Below are 6,470 nucleotides of genomic sequence, written 5' to 3'. Positions count from 1 at the left end.
AAATTACAATGATAAAGAAAACATCGGTTCGCTACATGAAGAAAACCAGCAAAATATCCAGTTTACAATGGCGAGTGTGCAAAAGCATATTTTCTCACAACGACTGGAAAACACAGTGAAAAAAACAGAGTACGACTGACACGTTTGGAAAAGATTCTTTCGTGAGGTGGGCGAAGCCAGAAAAATTGAGGACATACCTGCGGACGAGCTAAACATCTTGATATGTCGTTTCATGATGGAGATAAAGAGGAAAGATGGCGGAGCGTATGAGCCAGCAACGCTACAATCGTTTCAAAGAAGCCTGAAGCGATATCTAAATGACAAGAACTCCAAACTAAACATTCTCAAAGACCGAGAGTTCCATAAGTCCAGGGAAGTTCTTCTGTCTAAAAAGAAACAGCTGGTTTTTGAAGAAGCGAAAGGAAATCGCCCTCATGCCGCAAAAGAACTATCCAATACTGAAGAAGATTTGTTGTTTCACTCAGGTGAATTGGGCGATGAAAACCCTGAAGCGCTCCAACACACAGTTTGGTGGTTATTGGCACTTCACTTTGGATTCCGTGCCCGAGACGAAAGCAGAAAACTCAAATGGGGAGACATTGTTCTTCAAACAGACAACGAAACGGGCAACGAAGTTCTGATTTGGAAATCAGAGAAAGGATCCAAGACCCGCCGTGGCAATGGTGATACACGATCATTTAATCCAACGGCCCAGGCAACAAACAACGAACGTTGTCCAGTTTATTATTACAAGAAATTCAAAAGTCTCCTCCGCTTCTTTTAAAAGAAAGCTTATAGAATTTCTTCTCTCTAGGTATCAACTTCTGTAAGGCTGTAACGCTTAACTAACTTATTTAATGTGTGTGTGCGGTCAAAGTTAATTGCCATAAGTCCATATTGTAATTCTAATATAAGATTAGTTATTTTAAGTGAGGAAGCCTGACTTGTCATAAACCTCGTGGTTTCTTTCAGGTTTTCTCGCCATTTATTTTCTTACATCAATTTTCTTTATTTTTTCCATCTGTAAATGTTGTATATGGCAAAATAAATATTGTATTGTATTGTATATCTTCTTGCTCTTGCAGTATGTGTGAGTAGTAGTTGACGTTGCATCATTTGTACTTTTGTTCATGTATTTTTATCAAAAGTTGAGATATCCCTTACGAAAATGGTGCTTATTTTATATGTATTTTTTTTTATTTTTTTCTCTATTTTCAAGACTATTTTAAAGTTATTTTTTTACCTATTTTAAACCTATTATTTTGAAGCAAAAAATAGTCAAAAAATAGTCCAACCAGCAAGTCATATAAAACCACCTAAAAGATAGCTTTAAAGTTGCTTTAAATAGAGAAAAATGTGTATGCGATTTGAAATGTTAAAAATAAAAAAGGCTTAAAATAGACATAAAACAGGGATAAAATATGAAAAAAAACTTGGAAAATAGGATATAAAGAGGTTTAAAATAGATTTAAAATAGGGATAAAATACGAAAAAAATAGGACATAAATATGTTTAAAAATAATTGATAGTTTTAAAATAGAGCAATAAAATAGCTATAAAATAGGTTGAAAGTGGGTGACAGTTTAAACAGCATATCTTAATCCCCAGCCTAGATTTTCCAAAGGTGGTGTGCTTTAGTTGTAGTATTTGATTGTCAATCACACCGTAAACCACAGCCAGCTTGAGCTTCAATCCTGATAAGTAACAGCAAGACAATTTCACAATGAGCTCCTCGGGAAAGAAACATTCAGAATATGGCTTTGTCTCGAATTGTGTTAAGGTTTAACGGGAAGTGCTAATAAGAAATATGATTGGATTGATAGAAAAGATTGCACCTTTGCCATTTTCAACTGTGATCTCAAGCAATGACCAATACTGCATCACGCAAGTTTAAAAAATTTTATTTGGTAATTGTTCCATTGGTGACATTTACGACCATTTGCATTAAGCAATGCACTTTCTAAAAATTGCAACCTAGTACCAATCTTTGGATTTATTTTTAATTCAGTAATGCAAGTAATGCAAAACCTTGCATCTCTCATCAAATATTTCATTTTCAATTTGCATTCTTTGTCGTTTTTAACTGTAGGTCTCTTCACAAATGTAGTTGGCAAGTGGCCTGGCTCTACTCATGACAGTTTTGTTTTCACAAATCCATTGATACATGAAAGGCTTGAAAGCAACCATGCATTTGAAGATGGGTATCTATTGGGTGACAGTGGTTATCCATGCAAGCCATTTCTAATGATGCCATATCCAAATACTGCAAATGCAAAAGAGGAGGCATTCAGCAAGGCCCATTGCAAGACTAGAGTGGGCATTGAACAAACCTTTGGTCGATGGAAGCGGCGCTTCCACTTACGCCATTCTGAGTGCCGCATGAAACATGAAAAGGTGTGCACTCTCATTGGTGGTTGTGCAGTGCTGCAAAACATTTCTATCATACTCAACAATAATATTGATGATGATCCTTTTGATGATGACCAACCTGAGCTTGTTCCATACCATGGGCCTGATCAAGGCAAGTGACTACGAGACCACATTTGCAACACATTTTTCTAAATCCTTTATAGTATCACTGCCTGTTGGTAAAAAGGTTTTTGTTAAGGGGACAAGGGGCGTTTGGGAGAAGTTGTACAGCACGACAATTTGGTGAGATTTGCTAACATTTTTTTTTAAATTTAATTTTGATTTTCACCCTCCTCACTCCCTTGCACGTTGGAAAATGGGCGTGAATTTGATCTTGCAGTGCACAGTTTGTGAGCTTTCTTGAGAGCCATTGCAATCAAAAAATCACTTTTTCTTCTTCTTCAAATTTCGGGAAAAGGTGTTTGCTCTACAACCACCCGGTGCAAATTTTAAGCCTTAATTTCAAGCATTAACCTTAAATCCTTAATTTAACAGCCCAGCATAACTTACCTAAAAAACAATGTTCAGAGAATAATTCTGTAAAAGACTCACACAGTTAAGAATGCAGAGAGAGTGGCAAAGTATTATTTGAAATAATAAGGAGATTCGTATTGACCAAAGACCAGTCTTCTGCAAAAATTATTTTAAGGCAGGAATGATTCTTATTCAAGATTTACTTTTCAATTTAAACATCAAAGACTCATTTATATAGCCACTGATCGCACAAGCTAGATTATCAAAAAAAATATATATTTTTTTGCAATTTGCTGGCCTTCGTCATTCAGTACCGTCCTCTTTAAAAAATACTATTTTCTGTCCATCTACAGCCTCTTCATTATTTTCAATTGACTACAACATCTTTGATGTCAGGGAAAAGAAATCAAAGGACTACGTATACTATTCATCACTTGTACGCAAAAAAGCACAATTTCCTTTATCCAGCTCTCTGGGGCTTACTAGTCAGTTTTGAATGTTGGTAATAGTGGACCTTTAAGTAAACTTACACTCAAATTAAACGGTCTTTTGCAGCTAATTAAATACAAGACTTTTCATTTTGATTGTTTAGTGTCCAATCCCGGACGTGCAGTTGAGACACACCTGAGAAAACCACAAAACCATAAACTAATTACTGCTGCTGCTTGCAGTCTAGTGTTCTTATGCCCAGGTGGCTTTTCCGTGCAACACAAAATTATCCCTGAAATAGTTGGGGTGTTAACAGTTGTCATAGTTTCATAGAAAAATAGTATTTAGTAATAGTGCACAGTATTGTAACTACCAATTCATTTTTCATTATATTATTTACTGTGTGGAAGTTAATACAGTGCACAGTCCATTCATCCATTTCAAAGAACAGACAACTTTTGTAAGTACAATCACACTGAGTGTATAAAAGAAAAATCAGAAGCTAATAATAGCTTGTAAAAATGCTGTAATATATCATGGAATACAAATTGTCTTCTTTACCTTGACTATTTATTAAGACAGCAATACAAATTTGAATAAAAAGTATGTTAAAGGGCATTTTATCGTTATTGCAGAAGGAATTAATGCTCTCTCCTCCCCCCCCCCCCCCAAAAAAAAAAAAAAATTGAAAATCCTTCAACTTTATGAAATCCCCAGAATAATTGAAATGTACATAAAAGGCATTTTTTTTCCATTTTTTGTTGATAAGGCCGTGCAGGATACTTAATCCTATTACGTATGTATTTATTTAAAGAGTATGTACAAACCATGCGACTGACTCCAACGATGCACGAAATATTCATGAGAAGTCTTTACATTCTAAATTTATTTTTAATTTATTCAATACATTGTAAATGCATATGAGGTTTTTCCTTATCACTATGATGTTCAAGACATTGTGTGTTCAGAGTTTTGCTAATTGCATGTGTGATTGAAATCTTGAAGTACGAACTTCTTGCACATTTTTTAACACATTAGCGGACTCGTTTGATCTACGGAGACAGAAAATACTGCAATTTTGTGTCTCAGTTTTCATCACGGATATCGTTCTAACTTCGGGAACTGATACACAAACTTAGTATGCTATACTGTAATGCAACAGAAGCAAAATTGCAAAAACAAACTTCACGAAGAAGATCAGACGCTTCAAAGTATATGTTTCACAGTTTTACCCCTATCATGGAAGCTTATAACTTTCAACGAGTCTTGAAATTGAGGCATCTGCTTCTGTCACATCACAGAAGAGGTGTAAAACACCTCTTAGGTTTTGTTGCTGCACAAATAAGACAATCTCTGGCTTGGGATCCTACCTGTACATAGTGCGTAAATATGCAGCATGTGGAGAAATTAATCAGTGCAGCACCAACAAATGTCATGGTGTTGCCGGTACTACCAGTTAGGAGGCACTGTCACAGAAAGGGCTCATTTTTCATTTTCGCTAAACGTTTTGAGTAGAAGCAGTAAACATAGCTTGAAATCTTCGGACTTCGGCCATTAAGAGGAGTTTTCTTCCACACCCTCGCTCCTGTAACATGGAAATGAGGCTGGACCTAGAAAACTCACAAAAGCAAGGAAAGAGACCACCAAAATGCAGGAAATGAGTTGCATAACTGTGGTTGGCAACTAGGAATGTCAGCAAAACTGTTGACAATTTCTTCAGTAAAACGAATGATAATATGCTTAATTCCTCGCGAAGCGAGGTTAATAAATTTGTCGGGCCGAGCCGGCCCGAGTGGAGCTAAGCCGCGCGAATTCGAGCGAAAAATATATTTATATATATATATATGTATGTTTGTATATTTAGTTGAAGGTGTCCGCAATGACGCCAGACTGTCTGGCGTCGTCTGAAAAAAATTTGCATACATCGGAAAAAATATGCGTGCATGATCAAATTTCAACTGCAATGTTCATCAATATTCACTGATGCAGAACTATCTCTCCAGAATCTTTTCCCTTTCTTCCAGAAATCTTTTTTTGTGAAAGATTGCATTGAAGAAATTACACGTTTTGTGGCCGCGGTAAAATAATTTTCCGTGGGAAATAAATTCATCGAACACGACAGCGCTTCACGCCCGTTGTGCATTTCATCGCGTCAGAAATAGATTTTTAACCGCAAACTAGCCCGTGGAACTACGAAAAGACCATGCTCATCAAAATAGTTGCTATGTTCAGAAACCTTTTAATCTCCTCATTTGATGCTACAACACGAAAGAGGGCTTTCCACCCAGCCCCAGCTTCGCGAGGTTTTGCGAGTCACGTATTTCTAGTAAAAGAAATTATGAAGTCTTTACATATGGAATGGAACAAATATATTTTATCTCTCAATCTTATCAAAAAGGTACTTGCCTAAAAGTTCAAGAAAAAAAATAACATGGTAACAAATTTTTCGAAATCATTTTTTGAAAATCGAGACAAAAGTCCTGCATGAAAGCGAAGTCTAGCGCGAAAACGAGGTTGCATCAAAACAAAGCTTTTCTAGTTTTCAAAGGATAGTAATTACAGATCAAACAGAGACGTATTCTCACTAAAGATCAAATAGAAGAAAGATCCTCTTTCTTCTATTTGATCTTTCATCCGCTATTCAAAATATATTTTTCATATATTTACATTTATTTATTCATCCTTCACGGGTACATTAAGAACTCACAATATGACCAGCTTGATAGCTCAGTTGGTAGAGCACTGCACCGGCATCGCAGGGGTCATGGGTTCAAATCCCGTTCAAGCCTGAAATTTTTTCGGGCTTTCTTTTCGCAACTTCTTAAGTTGCGTGGTAACTGAGGATCTTTCTTCCATTTGATCTTTCATCTGCAGTTCAAAATATATGTTTCATATATCTACATTTATTTAACAAATATTGTATAGTAATTTTAAAGGGCACAAAATTAGTTAACTATATATTATGCCCTTCTCCACTCCTTTCTTACGAACTGTAACCTTATGTAATACGATCCTGTGGAGTAAATAAAAATACAAAATACAAATGACAGTACAATTGAAGAAATACCTCCATCCTCAAAAACACCAAACAAGGAGATGGTTTCATCACCAGATATCCATTCCAAAATTGTATTTGACCTAGAAACATCATCACGAGG

General features: G+C 35.9%; 1 pseudogene; it reads left to right on the top strand.

The window, feature by feature from the left end:
- Nucleotides 1-235: 235 nt before the first annotated feature.
- On the top strand, nt 236-2,562 carry LOC146472659 (uncharacterized; annotated as a pseudogene).
- The last annotated feature ends 3,908 nt before the right edge of the window (nt 2,563-6,470 follow it).

Source organism: Pavona decussata, unplaced genomic scaffold (assembly GCF_977016875.1).
Source record: "Pavona decussata unplaced genomic scaffold, jaPavDecu1.1 SCAFFOLD_98, whole genome shotgun sequence".
NCBI lineage: Eukaryota > Metazoa > Cnidaria > Anthozoa > Scleractinia > Agariciidae > Pavona > Pavona decussata.
Note: the sequence above shows the minus strand (reverse complement) of the source record. Positions and strands in the feature narration are given on the sequence as shown.